The following is a 19,163-nucleotide window of genomic DNA, read 5'->3' on the forward strand; positions in this document are numbered from 1 at the left end:
GCAGCACCGATTGACCAAACAAGAGGTCTTCCTCAGCCAGGGTATCAAACTTGTAGAACTTCGCAAAGGTGTTTGATCCTGACCAAGTAGCAGCCTGGCAAAGCTGTAATGCCGAGACCCCTCGGGCAGCCGCCCAGGATGAGCCCACCTTCCTGGTAGAATGGGCCTTCACCGACTTCGGTAACGGCAATTCTGCCGTAGAATGAGCCTGCTGAATCGTATTACAGATCCAGCGTGCAATAGTCTGCTTGGAAGCAGGAGCCCCAATCTTGTTGGGAGCATACAGGACAAACAGAGCCTCGTTTTTCCTAACTTGAGCCGTTCTGGTGACATAGATTTGCAAAGCTCTGACCACATCAAGAGACTTTGATTCCGCCAAGGCGTCAGTAGCCACTGGCACCACAATAGGCTGGTTCACGTGAAACGAAGAAACCACCTTTGGCAGAAATTGCTGATGAGTTCTCAACTCCGCCCTATCAGCATGGAAGATTAAATAGGGACTTTTGTGCGACAAAGCCGCCAATTCAGATTCCAGCCTTGCGGATGCCAAGGCCAACAGCATGACTACTTTCCAAGTAAGGAATTTTAACTCAACCTTACGCAAAGGTTCAAACCAATGAGATTGCAGGAACTGCAACACCACATTAAGATCCCATGGTGCCACTGGGGGCACAAAGGGAGGTTGGATGTGCAGTACGCCTTTCATGAAGGTCTGAACTTCTGGAAGGGAGGCCAACTCCCTCTGAAAGAAAATAGATAAGGCCGAAATTTGTACTTTAATGGAGCCTAACTTTAGGCCCGCATCCACACCTGCTTGTAAAAAATGGAGCAACCGCCCCAGCTGAAATTCCTCCGTAGGAGCCTTCTTGGATTCACACCAAGACACATATTTTCTCCAAATACGGTGGTAATGCTTTGCCGTTACTTATTTTCTAGCTTGAAGAAGCGTGGGAATGACTTCACTGGGAATACCCTTTCGGGCTAGGATTTGGCGTTCAACCGCCATGCCGTCAAACGCAGCCGCGGTAAGTCCTGATACACGCACGGTCCTTGTTGTAGCAGGTCCTCTCGTAGAGGAAGAGGCCAGGGATCTTCTATGAGCAACTCCTGAAGATCTGGATACCAGGCCCTCCTTGGCCAGTCCGGAACAACGAGTATCGCCTGAACTCTTGTTCTTCTTATAATCTTTATCACCTTCGGAATTAGTGGAAGTGGAGGGAACACATAGACCGACGGAAACACCCACGGTGTCACCGGGGCGTCCACCGCTACCGCTTGAGGGTCCCTTGACCTGGAACAATATCTCTGAAGTTTCTTGTTGAGGCAGGACGCCATCATGTCTACTTGAGGAACTCCCCAACGACTTGTCACTTCTGCAAAGACCTCTTGATGAAGACCCCACTCTCCTGGATGGAGATCGTGTCTGCTGATGAAGTCTGCTTCCCATTTGTCCACTCCTGGAATGAAGACTGCTGACAGAGCGCTGGCATGTCTTTCCGCCCAGCGAAGAATCTTCGTGGCCTCGGCCATCGCCGCTCTGCTCCTTGTTCCGCCTTGGCGGTTTATGTACGCCATTGCTGTCACGTTGTCTGACTGAATCAAGACAGGCAGACCTGAAGAAGATGTTCAGCTTGCAGTATGCCGTTGTAAATGGCTCTTAATTCCAGAATGTTTATGTGTAGACAAGCTTCCTGGCTCGACCACTTTCCCTGAAAGTTTCTTCCCTGTGTGACTGCTCCCCAGCCTCGGAGGCTTGCATCTGTGGTCACCAGGATCCAATCCTGAATCCCAAACCTGCGCCCCTCCAAAAGGTGAGAACTGTGCAGCCACCACAGAAGGGAGATTCTGGTCCTGGGAGATAGAATTATCTTCCGATGCATGTCCAGGTGAGACCCGGACCACTGGTCCAACAGGTTCCACTGAAACGCCCTGGCATGGAACCTGCCATACGGAATGGTCTCGTAGGCCGCCACCATCTTTCCCAGCAACCGAGTGCCTTGAAGAACGGACACTTTTGTTGGTTTCAGAATCTGTTTTACCATGTTCTGTATTTCAAGAGCATTTTCCATTGGAAGAAAAACTCTCTGCAATTCTGTGTCCAGAATCATACCCAGAAACGACAGCCGTGTCGTTGGATCCAACTGTGATTTTGGCAAATTTAGGAGCCACCCGTGTTGTTGCAGAATCGTCAGTGAAAGGGCAACATTCTTCAACAATTGCTCCTTGGACCTCGCCTTTATGAGGAGATCGTCCAAGTACGGGATAATTGTGATTCCCTGCTTGCGCAGGAGAACCATCATTTCCGCCATTACTTCGGTGAAAATCCTCGGAGCCGTGGACAGACCAAACGGCAACGTCTGAAATTGGTAATGACAATCCTGTATTGCAAATCTCAGGTAAGCCTGATGCGGAGGAAATATGGGGACATGCAAGTATGCATCCTTTATGTCGACCGATGCCAGAAAATCCCCCTCTTCCAGCGTGGAGATCACTGCACGTAGAAATTCCATCTTGAATTTGAATTTTTTTAGAAAGAAATTGAGGGATTTTAGGTTCAGAATCGGTCTGACTGAGCCATCCGGCTTCAGGACCACGAACAGGCTCGAATAAAACCCTTCCCCCAGCTGTGACGGGGGCACCGTGACAATTACTTGATTTTGACACAACTTTAGTATCGCAGCGCTTACTATTTCCCTTTCTAGAAGAGAAGATGGCAAGGCCGACTTGAAAAATCGGTGAGGGGGCACGTCTTGAAACTCTAATTTGTACCCTTGGGCTACTATCTCTAATATCCAAGGATCCAGGTCTGAGTGCACCCAGACCTGACTGAAAAGTTTGAGACGTGCCCCCACCGGTGCGGACTCCCTCAGAGGAGCCCCAAAGTCATGCGGTGGATTTGGTAGAAGCCGGTGAGGACTTCTGCTCTTGGGAACTTGCCACAGCCTGTGACCTTTTCCCCCTTCCTCTTCCTCTCGTAGCAAGGAAAGAAGACCCTCTTCCTTTTTTGTATTTATTGGGCCGAAAGGACTGCATTTGATAGTGGGGCGTTTTCTTTTGTTGTGCAGGAACATAAGGCAGGAACGATGACTTACCCGCGGTAGCCGTAGATACTAGGTCAGTGAGACCGTCACCAAACAAGACCTTACCGTTAAACGGTAGAGATGCCTTCTTAGAGTCAGCATCAGCATTCCATTGATGAATCCACAATGCTCTTCTTGCTGAGACTGCCATGGCATTGGCCCTTGATCCCAAAAGGCCAATATCCCTCACAGCTTCTTTTAAATATGCTGCAGCGTCCCTGATGTGACCCAAAGTCAAAAGCACGCTATCCCTGTCTAGGGTATCTACCTCAGATGACAAGTTATCTGCCCACCTTTCAATAGCGCTACTCACCCATGCCGCAGCAACGGCAGGCCTGAGTAGCGACCCAGTAGTGACATAGATTTTAGGGTGTTTTCCTGCTTACGATCCGCAGGATCCTTTAGGGCTGCCGTGTCAGGGGACGGAAGCGCCACCTTTTTGGATAGACCCGATAAAGCTTTGTCTACCGTGGGGATTGACTCCCACCTTTCCCTGTCCCCAGAGGGGAACGGATATGCCACTGGAATTCTTTTGGGAACCTGTATCTTTTTGTCAGGATTTCCCCATGCCTTTTCAAAAAGTGCGTTCAGTTCATGAGAGGGAGGAAACGTTACCTCAGGTTTCTTTCCTTTATACATACAGACCCTAGTATCAGGAATAGCAGGGTCCTCAGTGATATGTAATACATCTTTTATCGCCACAATCATGTACTGAATGCTCTTAGCCAGTTTCGGATGTAATCTGGCATCACTATAGTCGACACTGGAATCAGAGTCCGTGTCGGTATCTGTATCTGCTATCTGGGTAAATGCACGTTTCTGTGACCCCGAAGGGGTCTGGGCCTGTGACAAAGCATCTTCCATGGATTTCCTCCATGTTTGGTTCTTAGACTGAGATTTATAAAATCTCTTAGTCAACTTAGTCACATTTGCGTTTAAAACACTCAACATATTCACCCAATCATCCGTCGGCGGTGCCGACACGGTCACTCTCACAGTATTTTCTGTCCCCACTCCAGCCTCCTCCTGGGAAGAGCATTCAGCCTCAGACATGTCGACACACACGTACCGACACCCACAACCACACTGGGGCTATAGGAGACAGACCCACAATAAAGCCTGCAATAGAGACACAGAGAGAGTTCTGCCAGCTCACACCCAGCGCCTATCCCGGTACTGAAGCCAGTAAAATGACTGCCCAGACCTGTTAGCGCTTTTTATATATACAAATCAGCACCAAATTACTTGTGCCCCCCCCCCCCCCGTTTTGCACCCTGTTACTTGTACAGCAGTGTGGAGGACAGGGCCAGCGTCTCTGCAGCTTTCTGTGAAGAGAAAATGGCGCTGGTCAGAGCTGTGTGGGCTAAGCCCCGCCCACTACATGGCGCGCTTCAGTCCTGCTTAAAATTATGTTTATACTGGCGGGGTCCCTTAACTAGTGCCCGGGCACTGTTATAACTTATGCCTGTGCAGTTTGAGGTGTTCATGCTGCCCAGGGTGCACCCCCTGCGCTCTGCAGTGCTGTGTCATGTATGGGAGCATGGCGCGCAGCGCGGCCGCTGCGCGGTACCTCAAACGCCGTCTTATGCCATCACTGAAGTCTTCAGATCTTCTCATACTCACCCGGCTTCTGTCTTCAGGCTTTGTGAGGGGGGTGACGGCGCGGCTCTGGGAACAAGCAGCTAGGCGTACCGTAGTGATCGAACCCTCTGGAGCTAATGGTGTCCAGTAGCCTAATAAGCAGAACCCTTGAACTCTTAAGAAGTAGGTCTGCTTCTCTCCCCTCACTCCCACGATGCAGGGAGCCTGTAGCCAGCAGGTCTCCCTGAAAATAACAAACCTAATAAAGTCTTTTTCAGAGAAACTCTGGAGAGCTCCTCAGTGTGCATCCAGTCTCACTGGGCACAGAATCTAACTGGAGTTTGGAGGAGGGGCATAGAGGGAGGAGCCAGTTCACACCCATTCAAAGTCTTATAGTGTGCCCATGTCTCCTGCGGATCCCGTCCATACCCCATGGTTCTTGAAGCATCCCCAGCATCCTCTAGGACGTATGAGAAACATATTACTGCATTACCTTATATAGGACTTTAAACATATTCAGTCGCACAGCAAAAGAAATAGCAGCAATAGTTTACAGACTCATATGCATCAGGCACTTATCCAACTACTCGTACCTAATGGTAGGTAGAGACGTAGTGCTGTATCACACGGCTCAGGAGAGTGGGATACAGGGAGACTTCACCCCGCTTCCAGGATCGATCAATACGTTAGTGAACGCTGAGTGGATCCAGATGCTAATACAGGTTGAGTATCCCTTATCCAAAATGCTTGGGACCAGAGGTATTTTGGATATCGGATTTTTCCGTATTTTGGAATAATTGCATACCATAATGAGATATCATTGTGATGGGACCTAAATCTAAGCACAGAATGTATTTATGTTACATATACACCTTATACACACAGCAGGAAGGTCATTTAGCCAATATTTTTTGTAACTTTGTGCTTTAAACAAAGTGTGTGTACATTCACACAATTCATTTATGTTTCATATACACCTTATACACACAGCCTGAAGGTCATTTAATACAATATTTTTAATAACTTTGTGTATTAAACAAAGTTTGTGTACATTGAGCAATCAAAAAACAAAGGTTACACTATCTCACTCTCAGTCAAAAAAGTCCGTATTTCGGAATATTCCGTATTTCGGAATATTTGGATATGGGATACTCAACCTGTAGTGTACACACTAATCCTTGGATCCTATGATCCCTGGGGCCTAGCGCTGGTGCATCCGAGGTGGCAGCCGCATCAGCTACTGTTCGGTAGTCTCCTCACGAAAACAGTGCGGCTGTGTCTTGCATCTCCCCCCCCTAAGCGGAACTGACGCCTTACCTTCTCCCCGTGCTCTGGTCACAGCCTGGTAACGTCCGCTGGTCTTGCTAGTACATCCGACACAGACGCCCGCCGAAACAGCACTGTACACCTGAGTAAGTGTTGTCGCGACCCGGCAGTGAGTTGTTGGAGTGACTCTTTCTAAGGTGCATGTAAGACGCTTTTTAGAAAACTCGCTAAAAAAAATGTAAGACTATAAAAATAAATTAAATAACAAGCTTATGGCTGCCAAAATCAGCAGGCCAAAGATCGTGGTCCGGCTCCTGCCGCACCAACAAAAAAAACTGAATTGCCTGAGCCAGGAGGCGGGGATATAGGGGCTGGCCCGTTGCATTCTGGGAGGCCGAAAGCTTTGATCGTTGGTGCCAATCCGCTGACGCTACCTCATATCCCAACGTTTATCCTGTGGATAACCTGTGGACCCTGCAGGAGAAATAAGTAAATAAAAATAAAAAAATATCTGAGAGGCCTGCACACGCAAACCTGGCCTGCCATCTCCAAGCCTGCATCTTATGCATGTCATCCAAAGCATGAAGATAAAATTGCGGACAAATCGTGAGGCGGCGCCACAGATGCTGGGCGGTCTTACCCTGTGCTGGGCAACCCCAAGCATGTGAGGAGATGGATACAGATCTTGCTATGGATGCAACGATCTGCGTCCATGTCTGAATGAAGTCCTTAATCCTACTTGTTTTTTTTTTTTTTGTTTTAATCAACTACTGACCACTTGTCCCCTACCCTCCTATTTAGGTCAATTCAATTGTGCCGCACGCCCCCTGCAGGACGTCTATAGGAGCTATTCAACTTTTGCTCCAATGAGACGCCCATTAGCCGCAGCACACACTTTAGTCCATAGTTTTGGCACCTGAATTCGGAATTTTTGGTATCCAAATGAGAACTTTAGACGGCAATTGCCACTTTGCTATTGGGCATCTGATCAGAGCAACAATTGAATAGCTCCGATAGACGGCCATTAGTATAGATGCTCAGCAGGGGGCACAAGCAACAATTGAATCCCCCCCATGTGTCTTCTAATCCCCATATCTGCTCCCACTGTTAAAATCTGGGCTCCGTGTGGGGAATTCAGTTGTGTGTGGGAGATTTAAAAAAAACAAAAAAACCCTGCATCGCTGGGATATTAAAAGTGGGAAAAAGAACTGTGGTGATGTCTGTAAAAATCACTGGGCAGTATTCAATTCTTTTCACCCCCTTCCACACCCGTTCTGTTTCTGCCCTCATTGGTGTGGTATAATCATTTCAGCAAGCTACTCCTGGGGTAGCGAGGCACCAAACCCTTTACAGTACACAGCTAAACCTGATTACTATGGGCGTGATATGCGCGACTACAGGGATCATTTAAGAAAGGAGATTGGGCGTGTTAAGTTCATTTAACTTACAGGAAGAAAAAGCAATATCTTAAATACACAAATGTTCAGGCTGCTGCGACCGCTGAGCGTGTGTGAAACCCCTATGAAATACGTACACGTTGCATAAGCACGCCGTCGCGCTGTAAGCACAAAGTAGCTACACGTGCAGCGGAATACACTGTATAACCCCTAACAGGAAAGGAATGCGACACCAATTGTATATGTTATGTTGTGGTCCAACAAATATTTACTTAAAAGGGGGTACAACAGAAATACAATAACACAAGAGAAAAGCTACAACCAATGGATACAAACGTTTGTTCGCCTGCACCACCCGGTTCCGGTCCTCAGTCAATCTGGAAAGATGACCTTCAGAGAATGAGACTGAAACCGGCCAGGAGGCTTGGCTTTTATACAATAGTCCAAAGCATGAAACAAAGGAAACTGTAATCTCTTCATCCATAGGTCAAAGGGCTGGTCATTGCCCCAGAAAGACATCTAAACAGTCTCTTTTTGCTTCTTTGCAAAAAAACCCCTACAACATTTACCATACCTCCCAACTTTCCATCTCTCTAAAGAGGGACACATGCGTGGCGAAGCCGCACGCGCTCCAGAAAAAGGTGTGTGGCCTATGAAAAGGGGTGTGGTTTCATGGAGGACCCGCGATCGTGAGCCATGCCCCCATTTTCGTCACTGAGGGGGCATGCCCAGCGCTCTGTGAGCCGCTGGCATGCCCCCTCTCCCTCTGACTCCAGTGATTAGACGCTGTGCGCATGCGCACAGCGTCTATCCACCGCTGCTCTGCTAAGCAGGGCAGCGAGTGCTTAAGCCTCCCAACTGCCCCCCCCCCCCCCCGACTGCGGGACACTGTGGCCAGCGGGTGGGACAGCGGGACAGTCCCCAAAAAACGGGACTGTTCCACGAAAATCGGGACAGTTGGGAGGTATGCATTTACAGTACATGAGGGGTCATAGGTCGGTTTGAATAGGTGGGCGATGCCTGGTCCAGGTGCACTTGCAGATGTCCTCCACTGGGTTCCCGCCGAATATCAAGAGTACAGTAAATTAGAGATGAGCGGGTTCGGTTTCTCGGAAACCGAACCCCCCCGAACTTCACCCTTTTTACACGGGTCCGAGGCAGGTTCGAACCTTCCCGCCTTGCTCGGCTAACCCGAGCGCGCCCGAACGTCATCATCCCGCTGTCGGATTCTCGCGAGATTCGGATTCTATATAAGCAGCCGCGCGTCGCCGCCATTTTCACTCGTGCATTGGAGATGATAGGGAGAGGACGTGGCTGGCGTCCTCTCCGTTTATTGTTGAACTTGATTGCTTTATTGCTTAATTGTGGGGAGGACTGGGGAGCAGCTGTTAGGAGGAGTACAGTGCAGAGTTTTGCTGATAAGTGACCACCAGTTTTTATCCGTTCTCTGCCTGAAAAAAACGCTCCATACCATATCTGTGCTCAGTGTGCTGCATAATATATCTGTGCTCACACTGCTTAATTGTGGGGACTGGGGAGCAGCTGTATTATATAGCAGGAGTACAGTGCAGAGTTTTGCTGACAGTGACCACCAGTATACGTTGTCTGCCTGAAAAACACTCCATATCTGTGCTCAGTGTGCTGCTTTATTTTAATGTGGGGACTGGGGACCACCAGTATAATTAATATTATATAGGAGGAGTACAGTGCAGAGTTTTGCTGACCAGTGACCACCAGTATACTATATATAGCAGTACGGTAGGCCATTGCTGTACCTACCTCTGTGTCGTCATTCATTAAGTATACTATCCATCTACATTCTATACCTGTGGTGCATTTTAGTTTTGCAGTTTGCTGACACAGTGACCACCAGTATACTATATATAGCAGTACGGTAGGCCACTGCTGTACCTACCTCTGTGTCGTCATTCATTAAGTATACTATCCATCTACATTCTATACCTGTGGTGCATTTTAGTTTTGCAGTTTGCTGACACAGTGACCACCAGTATACTATATATAGCAGTACGGTAGGCCACTGCTGTACCTACCTCTGTGTCGTCATTCATTAAGTATACTATCCATCTACATTCTATACCTGTGGTGCATTTTAGTTTTGCAGTTTGTTGACACAGTGACCACCAGTATACTATATATAGCAGCATGGTAGGCCACTGCTGTACCTACCTCTGTGTCGTCATTCATTAAGTATACTATCCATCTACATTCTATACCTGTGGTGCATTTTAGTTTTGCAGTTTGCTGACACAGTGACCACCAGTATACTATATATAGCAGTACGGTAGGCCACTGCTGTACCTACCTCTGTGTCGTCATTCATTAAGTATACTATCCATCTACATTCTATACCTGTGGTGCATTTTAGTTTTGCAGTTTGCTGACACAGTGACCACCAGTATACTATATATAGCAGTACGGTAGGCCACTGCTGTACCTACCTCTGTGTCATCATTCATTAAGTATACTATCCATCTACATTCTATACCTGTGGTGCATTTTAGTTTTGCAGTTTGCTGATACAGTGACCACCAGTATACTATATATAGCAGTACGGTAGGCCACTGCTGTACCTACCTCTGTGTCATCATTCATTAAGTATACTATCCATCTACATTCTATACCTGTGGTGCATTTTAGTTTTGCAGTTTGCTGACACAGTGACCACCAGTATACTATATATAGCAGTACGGTAGGCCACTGCTGTACCTACCTCTGTGTCGTCATCCATTAAGTATACTATCCATCTACATTCTATACCTGTGGTGCATTTTAGTTTTGCAGTTTGCTGACACAGTGACCACCAGTATACTATATATAGCAGTATGGTAGGCCACTGCTGTACCTACCTCTGTGTCGTCATTCATTAAGTATACTATCCATCTACATTCTATACCTGTGGTGCATTTTAGTTTTGCAGTTTGCTGACACAGTGACCACCAGTATACTATATATAGCAGTACGGTAGGCCACTGCTGTACCTACCTCTGTGTAGTAATTCATTAAGTATACTATCCATCTACATTCTATACCTGTGGTGCATTTTAGTTTTGCAGTTTGCTGGCACAGTGACCACCAGTATACTATATATAGCAGTACGGTAGGCCACTGCTGTACCTACCTCTGTGTCGTCATTCATTAAGTATACTATCCATCTACATTCTATACCTGTGGTGCGCCTCTTTTTTTCTTTGCATCATGTGCTGTTTGGGGACAATTTTTTTGAAGTGCCATCCTGTCTTGATTGACACTGCAGTGCCACTCCTAGATGGGCCAGGTGTTTGTGTCGGCCACTTGTGTCGCTTTGCTTAGTCACACAGCCACCTTGGTGCGCCTCTTTTTTTCTTTGCATCATGTGCTGTTTGGGGACAATTTTTTTGAAGTGCCATCCTGTCTTGATTGACACTGCAGTGCCACTCCTAGATGGGCCAGGTGTTTGTGTCGGCCACTTGTGTCGCTTAGCTTAGTCACACAGCCACCTTGGTGCGCCTCTTTTTTTCTTTGCATCATGTGCTGTTTGGGGACTATTTTTTTGAAGTGCCATCCTGTCTTGATTGACACTGCAGTGCCACTCCTAGATGGGCCAGGTGTTTGTGTCGGCCACTTGTGTCGCTTAGCTTAGCCATCCAGCGACCTCGGTGCAAATTGTAGGACTAAAAATAATATTGTGAGGTGTGAGGTGTTCAGAATAGACTGGAAATGAGTGGAAATTATGGTAATTGAGATTAATAATACTATGGGATCAAAATGACCCCCAAATTCTATGATTTAAGCTGTTTTTTAGGGGTTTTTTAAAAAAACACCCGAATCCAAAACACACCCGAATCCGACAAAAAAATTTCGGTGAGGTTTTGCCAAAACGCGTCCGAATCCAAAACATGGCCGCGGAACCGAATCCAAAACAAAACCCGAAAAATGCCCGGTGCACATCACTACAGTAAATACAGTGTAATATTAATATTGTATTCCTGCACATATCTATTCGCAGGAGCGTGCTACATTCTGCAAACTGCCATCAGAATATTGCCCTTGAAATACTGTACAGCTGGATACATAGGCGGATCCAGGGGGGGGGGGGGTGTCACTCGGGCCCATGCCCCCCCTGTAATTTCTGACTTCTTTTTATTTTTTCAAAAGGAGAACAGCAGCAGCACTACTGCTATTTCCGTCAGTCAGATTTGATTAAAGAGCCGGCAGGCACTAGGACCCGCCGCGGCTCTAACAGCAAGTCTGTGTGCTCACACTGCAACCTACCTCCCCCACTGCTAGCCGGCCAGAGTCCAGCCCAGGCGCGGGGTTCAAATGCCAGCAGAGTAAGACTGTTACTTATGACGGAGCAGAAGGCTTCATTAGCCCTCACTGCACCACACAGTTTCCCAGCGCTTCCTCCTCCACTTCCTTTACCACCATGCTAGGTGCAGTCACACTCAGCCTCAGCTGTGAGAAGGCGGACTGTGTGATTGTGACAGGGCTGTCCTGCAGATGTCTTATGCTGTGTGACTGTGACAGGGCTGTCCTGCAGATGTCTTATGCTGTGTGACTGTGACAGGGCTGTACTGCAGATGTCTTATGCTGTGTGATGTGACAGGGCTGTCCTGCAGATGTCTTATGCTGTGTGACTGTGACAGGGTTGTCCTGCAGATGTCTTATGCTGTGTGACTGTGACAGGGCTGTCCTGCAGATGTCTTATGCTGTGTGATTGTGACAGGGCTGTCCTGCAGATGTCTTATGCTGTGTGATTGTGACAGGGCTGTCCTGCAGATGTCTTATGCTGTGTGAGTGTGACAGGGCTGTCCTGCAGATGTCTTATGCTGTGTGATGTGACAGGGCTGTCCTGCAGATGTCTTATGCTGTGTGATTGTGACAGGGCTGTCCTGCAGATGTCTTATGCTGTGTGATTGTGACAGGGCTGTCCTGCAGATGTCTTATGCTGTGTGAGTGTGACAGGGCTGTCCTGCAGATGTCTTATGCTGTGTGATTGTGACAGGGCTGTCCTGCAGATGTCTTATGCTGTGTGATTGTGACAGGGCTGTCCTGCAGATGTCTTATGCTGTGTGAGTGTGACAGGGCTGTCCTGCAGATGTCTTATGCTGTGTGATGTGACAGGGCTGTCCTGCAGATGTCTTATGCTGTGTGATGTGACAGGGCTGTCCTGCAGATGTCTTATGCTGTGTGAGTGTGACAGGGCTGTCCTGCAGATGTCTTATGCTGTGTGATTGTGACAGGGCTGTCCTGCAGATGTCTTATGCTGTGTGAGTGTGACAGGGCTGTCCTGCAGATGTCTTATGCTGTGTGATGTGACAGGGCTGTCCTGCAGATGTCTTATGCTGTGTGACTGTGACAGGGTTGTCCTGCAGATGTCTTATGCTGTGTGACTGTGACAGGGCTGTCCTGCAGATGTCTTATGCTGTGTGACTGTGACAGGGCTGTACTGCAGATGTCTTATGCTGTGTGATGTGACAGGGCTGTCCTGCAGATATCTTATGCTGTGTGACTGTGACAGGGCTGTCCTGCAGATGTCTTATGCTGTGTGACTGTGACAGGGCTGTCCTGCAGATGTCTTATGCTGTGTGACTGTGACAGGGCTGTCCTGCAGATGTCTTATGCTGTGTGACTGTGACAGGGCTGTCCTGCAGATGTCTTATGCTGTGTGACTGTGACAGGGCTGTCCTGCAGATGTCTTATGCTGCTTGTTGGAGATCCAGCTGGCTGCTTCTGCTAATCAAAGATGGGCAGTTCGTGTCCTGCAGTCTGAGTCTCAGTGCAGTGCCCAAAACAAGGTATGCTGCACCTGCCACCACCAACTATAATAATTATATTGTGCCGGGGTGCCTTCCAGGCTCCCATACCTAATGGAACAGGTGACCAACATTTCAAGGCCCAATCAGCCTTTTCATGAGGGTGAAACATTGGCAATAAACCAGGATGCGCTCCTACAGCCAATCATTACCTGATGGCGTATTCTGTGAGGCCACGCCCCCTGTGATACCACACCCCTTATCTGGGAGCACGCGTGCCTTAGGTGCATGTAAATATAACAATTACCGTTCCCCTATCATGGTGCCCCCCCTTTCATTTTCTTCTGGATCCGCCCCTGGCTGGATACCAAACACCACCTCCTAACCTAATTCTGTCCCCTCATATCCTGTAAAGTTGAATCCCTCTGTTGTTATACTTCCAAAGTAAATGTAACTTGCTGGTGTGGTGCGTGTAGGCTATGTGTAAATGATGCACTATGTGGAGTAAATATCAGATATGTCTTTGTGGCTTTTCCATGCGAATGCGTGTGCTACCGTATTTACTCATACCACGCAGGACTTCGTGAGCCAATATACGCAATGTGCGGGTATGCGCACGCACGGCAGAAGAAGCACACGCACGGAGGCCACTCTGTGTGGTGTTTGTACGTGATGCATGTGGGTCTAATATTTTCGACTTCGACAGGCGTGATATATCATTTGAATACCGCTCATTGTCTTTTTTTCAGCCCCCTCCACAGTGCAAAGTTAGAGGGGAGACCACCAGAACGGTGATTATCTTCTTCTGTTTTTTTTTTTTTGCATTGCAGGGTTTCCAAAGCTGAAAGCAATGTGTGCATTGTTTTTATTAGATACTGTAGGTATCGTGCAAATAAACCTGGTGCCTAATTGAATTCCCCCCTATTACTTTGAACGTTCATATTACTGATCTCGCCTTTATGCTGCCCACTGGTTTTGTACATATGATTTAGCATTCTGCTATATGCCAGTTGAAACATATTAATCTGAAACCATAATTTCTTTCAGTTTAAATTCTGTTGTATTTCTAAATGCCCCAAGCGGACACCGCCACCTACTGTCTGTCCTCAGTGCTACATCATGGACTCCAACTCATGTTCTTTTCCTTTTTTCTCTAATATGCCTGCTGCATTTTACACTTCTGTGAATTGCTCATCTTACCCCACTATAACCTATGTAGTGTGCCCTAGATGGTGGTCCCGCCTGGTACTGCCAAGGGCAGGATGAGCAACCCACTGACTTGTCTGTGCAGTGGGTATCTTGTTCACTCTTCACTTCATCCTTGTATGTCTTATCCCCATGCATTGCTTATTTCCACAGTGTACCCAATGTAGTGCGCCCAACATGGCAGCCTCGCCTGGTGCCCTGTGCAGAGTGAAACGTGCATGGTTCAATTCTGATGTACTTCCAAGGACCTCACTTAGGGGTATATTCAATTAAGGGTGAAACTGCTGTCTTTTTGAAAAGACGGCAGTTTTTGAATTTTTCAGGTCGGAAGGGGTTCCGGCCTATTCAGTCCCCAGCTTTTTTATTCGACAAGTCGGGGAATTCGACTTGTCAAATAGTACACGAATTGGCGGTATAGCCGCCGATTCACGTGCTTCTGAGGGAAATGGGGCCAAATTTGACAGGATTTGGCCCCGTTTCCGACCATCTCAGTTTGACTATAAAAAAAGTCGGACTGAGATGAGGGACCTGAGAAGAGGAGAGGGGGGGGGAGCCGGGGGCAGACTGGGGAGAGCCGCGGGCAGACTGGGGAGAGCCGCGGGCAGACTGGGGAGAGCCGCGGGCAGACTGGGGGACAGCAGCGCTACAGCACAGCACTGCAGGAGGATGTGGCACAGCCGCCGCTCATGGCAGCGTCCACCCGGCTCCAGCAAGTGAGGTCCCGCTTGCCGGAGCCGGGTGGACGCTGCCGTGAGGTCTGGCGGCTGTGCCACATCCTCCTGCAGCGCTGCTGTCCCCCCTCTCCGGTCCCTCATCTCAATTCGACTTTTTTAAAGTCGACTTGAGATGGGCATTGAATAGCCCTGGTCAGATCCATTCCGACAAATGCATGTCGGAATGAATCCGACCTCAATTGAATATACACCTTAGTATATCCCTTTCCCCCATTAGGTCATCAGTTCCAAACATTGCCTACTCTCCTGGCGGACACAGGGTCACTCATTGACGTACGTAGTGTGACCAGATTGCTGCATCTAAAGGGAACATCAACAGCTGACATTTATCGTCAACTTGTCACAGTGTACCGTGATACCGTCATGTTGATGACGGCAGGACAGGCGATTTAGATGAGTAGCGTTCAGGTCGGCCAACCACATCCACCACAGACAGTGAACCAAACCAAAACCTGTTTCCGTGACATGACATTATCAACGTACACCACAAGATGGCGATGAATTTCAGCTGCTGATGCGCCCTTTACACGCAGAAATCTAATCACACTACGCACCTCAATGTACGACCATGTGTCCGCCAACCCCGCCATCTTACATCTGTGTGAGAGATCTGCTGTAACCATCTTGTTTGCTGTACCCTCGGTGCAATGCTTGTAGAGAGGAAGGGTCTTCTTTAAGACTTTTTGCACAATAAACATCTCACCTTCAAGACGATTGCCTTTCATCTTGCAACAAACAAGAACGCGACACACGCAGTCCCGTTCTCCGCCTGTTCTGGTTTGAGGCCAGCGTCCCCAAGCTCCGCCCCCTGCCAGCTACTGATGCAGGGTCTGGTCAATGGTCAGTGACCAGTGGAAGTCAACCGTCGACGGTCCAGAGTCCACGCATACACAGCAGCAAGCGGTAACTGGTGCCAGTGGTAGAAGCCTGAGTAAAAACGTGGTTCCAGATATCACGTGGCAGGAGCCTTGTTGTGGCAGCAAAATACCTGCCCACTGAAAAGTGGGTGGAGTCCGTAAAAGGCGGTTACTGATGGCAAGAGGAAATCTCCTATTGGCCCAGGTCCCGTGAGACAAATCCCAATCTGTGATCACTTGGCGCAGGCAGCGAGGGCGCATCCGGTCGCAATAGCTCTTACCGGGAGCTGTAATTTGTGATTTTATTTTCAAGCACACGGTCTTACTAAAGTGGCGGGATGCATCACATGCAATTACGATGCTTGATACATACCGCCCACAGGCTGAACACGTATGCGAGGAGCATTTTTGCAGTATTCAACTTAAAAAAATAAATCTGCAGACATGTAATATATGTGGAAAATGTACTTTAAGATCAACAGTCTCAATAAAACAACACTTTGTGTAAGTGTCTTCTGTATTATAGACAAAGCTTGTTGGTATTTTAGGATTGAGAACTTTTTTTATATGTGCCATTATGTTTTATATACAATAAATGATAACGTGACATTAAAACAGGTATTACATGGAAGAGAATGTACAGTATATAAGACATTCATCAATGAGAATATACAACATAACACATCTAGTAACCAATACAGAGTAAGCTGGAAAGTATGACGTCCAGATCACTAGGTGATCGCCTGCTACCGGCCGCATGTGCGCAATGTAACAGGGGGTTTGTAAAACTATGGCCAATGGGGCAAACTGGAATCAATGGCCCTCATTCCGAGTTGATCGCTAGCTGCTTTCGGTCGCAGCGCGGCAATTAGGTGAGAAAGCGGCATTTCTGCGCATGCGTACGGGCCGCAGTACGCATGCGCAAAGTATTTTCACACAAAACTATGCAGTTTTACACAAGGCCGAGCAACGCTTTTCAGTCGCTGTGTTGATCGGTGAGTGATTGACAGGAAGTGGGTGACTTTCTGGGTGGTAACTGACCGTTTTCCGGGAGTGTGCTAAAAAACGCAGGCGTGTCAGATGAAAACACAGGCGTGCCTGGGGAAACGGGGGAGTGGCTGGCCGAACGCAGGGCGTATTTGTGACGTCAAACCAGGAACTAAACGGACTGAGCTGATCGCAATCTTTGAGTAGGTCTGGAGCTACTCAGAAACTGCAAGGAATTATTTAGTAGCAGTTCTGCTAATTTTTCGTTCGCTAATCTGCTAAACGAAGATACACTCCCAGAGGGCGGCGGCCTAGCGTGTGCAATGCTGCTAAAAGCAGCTAGCGAGCGAACAACTCGTAATGAGGGCCAATATTGTATGGCCGTTATATTAATGATGGCTGAAATTACTTATAGATTACTATGGGGGTAATTCAGACCTGATCGCTGGGCTGCAAACTTTGCAGTCCCGCGTTCGGATAGTCGCCGCCTCTAGGGGGAGTGTAAATTCTCTGTGCAAGTGTGCGAACTCGTGTACGCAGAGCTGCAAAAATCCACTGTGTGCAATGTGTGCGCAGCCCAGGACTTACTCCTACAGTGTGATGAGAACCGGCTGATCGGGGCCGGAGCTGACGTCACACACCCTCCCTGAAAACGCTTGGGAACCCCAGCGTTTTTCCGGACACTCCCAGCAAACAGTCAGTTACCACCCACAATCGGCTTCCTCCTGTCAGTCACCATGCGAACGCCCGTGCGATCGGATTTTTCGCACCATCTCGTCGCTGACCGGCAATGCCCTTTGTTGTTGTCTGATGCGCGTGCGCATTGCGGTGCATACGCATGTGCAGTGACTACCTGATCGCCCGCTGTGCGAAGACGCACAGCAGCGATCCGGTCTAAATCACCCCCTATAGTTATTGTCAGTATAGTATATATTTTTTTAATAAAATTAATATCACCAATACACAGTTTTTTTTTTTTTTTGGGGGGGGGCGGGTTGGGGGGAGTTGTGGGCGGAGCTATAGATCTCCATGGCGGGTCTTGTCACTGTATCGGTCCATCACGCTATTAATCCGGTTATTGCACAGACTGCGTGGTTTTATATGTGGTAGAAAGAGGTCAGAATAAATCCTAGCGGCAACTAGTAATATATCGGCTTTCATTAGTCTCATTTGTACACAGATGAGAGCTGATAGATGATTGGGCGCTGTGTGCTCTACATAAATAGGAGCGCTGCAAAGAAAATGGCTTTTCTCTGACGTCCTAAGTGGATGCTGGGGACTCCGTCAGGACCATGGGGATTAGCGGCTCCGCAGGAGACAGGGCACAAAACTAAAGCTTTAGGATCAGGTGGTGTGTACTGGCTCCTCCCCCCATGACCCTCCTCCAAGCCTCAGTTAGGTTTTTGTGCCCGTCCGAGCAGGGTGCAATCTAGGTGGCTCTCTTAAGGAGCTGCTTAGAAAAAGTTTTTAGGTTTCTTATTTTCAGTGAGTCCTGCTGGCAACAGGCTCACTGCATCGAGGGACTTAGGGGAGAGAAGTTCAACTCACCTGCGTGCAGGATGGATTGGCTTCTTAGGCTACTGGACACCATCAGCTCCAGAGGGAGTCGGAACACAGGTCTCACCCTGGGGTTCGTCCCGGAGCCGCGCCGCCGACCCCCCTTGCAGATGCTGAAGATTGAAGGTCCAGAAACAGGCGGCAGAAGGCTTTTCAGTCTTCATGAAGGTAGCGCACAGCACTGCAGCTGTGCGCCATTGTTGTCACACACTTCACACCAACGGTCACGGAGGGTGCAGGGCGTTGCTGGGGGCGCCCTGGGCAGCAATGTATAATACCTTATTCTGGCTAAAAATACATCACATATAGCCCCTGGAGGCTATATGGATGTATTTAACCCCTGCCAGGTCTCGGAAAAACGGGAGAAGAAGCCCGCCGAAAAGGGGGCGGGGCCTATTCTCCTCAGCACACAGCGCCATTTTCCCTCACAGAAAGGCTGGTGGGAAGGCTCCCAGGCTCTCCCCTGCACTGCACTACAGAAACAGGGTTAAAACAGAGAGGGGGGGCACTTATTTGGCGATATGTATATATATATTAAAATGCTATAAGGGAAAAACACTTATATAAAGGTTGTCCCTGTATAATATAGCGTTTTTGGTGTGTGCTGGCAAACTCTCCCTCTGTCTCCCCAAAGGGCTAGTGGGGTCCTGTCCTCTATCAGAGCATTCCCTGTGTGTGTGCTGTGTGTCGGTACTTGTGTGTCGACATGTATGAGGACGATGTTGGTGAGGAGGCGGAGCAA

At 48.3% G+C, this 19,163-nt stretch overlaps 1 protein-coding gene across 5 annotated transcripts in view; it reads right to left on the reverse strand.

Annotated features, from left to right (window-relative positions):
• LOC134948133 (sulfotransferase 1 family member D1-like) overlaps positions 1 to 19,163 on the reverse strand; it is a 183,742-nt gene that overhangs the window by 73,661 nt on the left and 90,918 nt on the right. The gene's annotated exons all lie outside the window — the stretch shown is intronic.

Source organism: Pseudophryne corroboree, chromosome 8 (assembly GCF_028390025.1).
Source record: "Pseudophryne corroboree isolate aPseCor3 chromosome 8, aPseCor3.hap2, whole genome shotgun sequence".
In the NCBI taxonomy this organism is placed as follows: Eukaryota; Metazoa; Chordata; class Amphibia; order Anura; family Myobatrachidae; genus Pseudophryne; species Pseudophryne corroboree.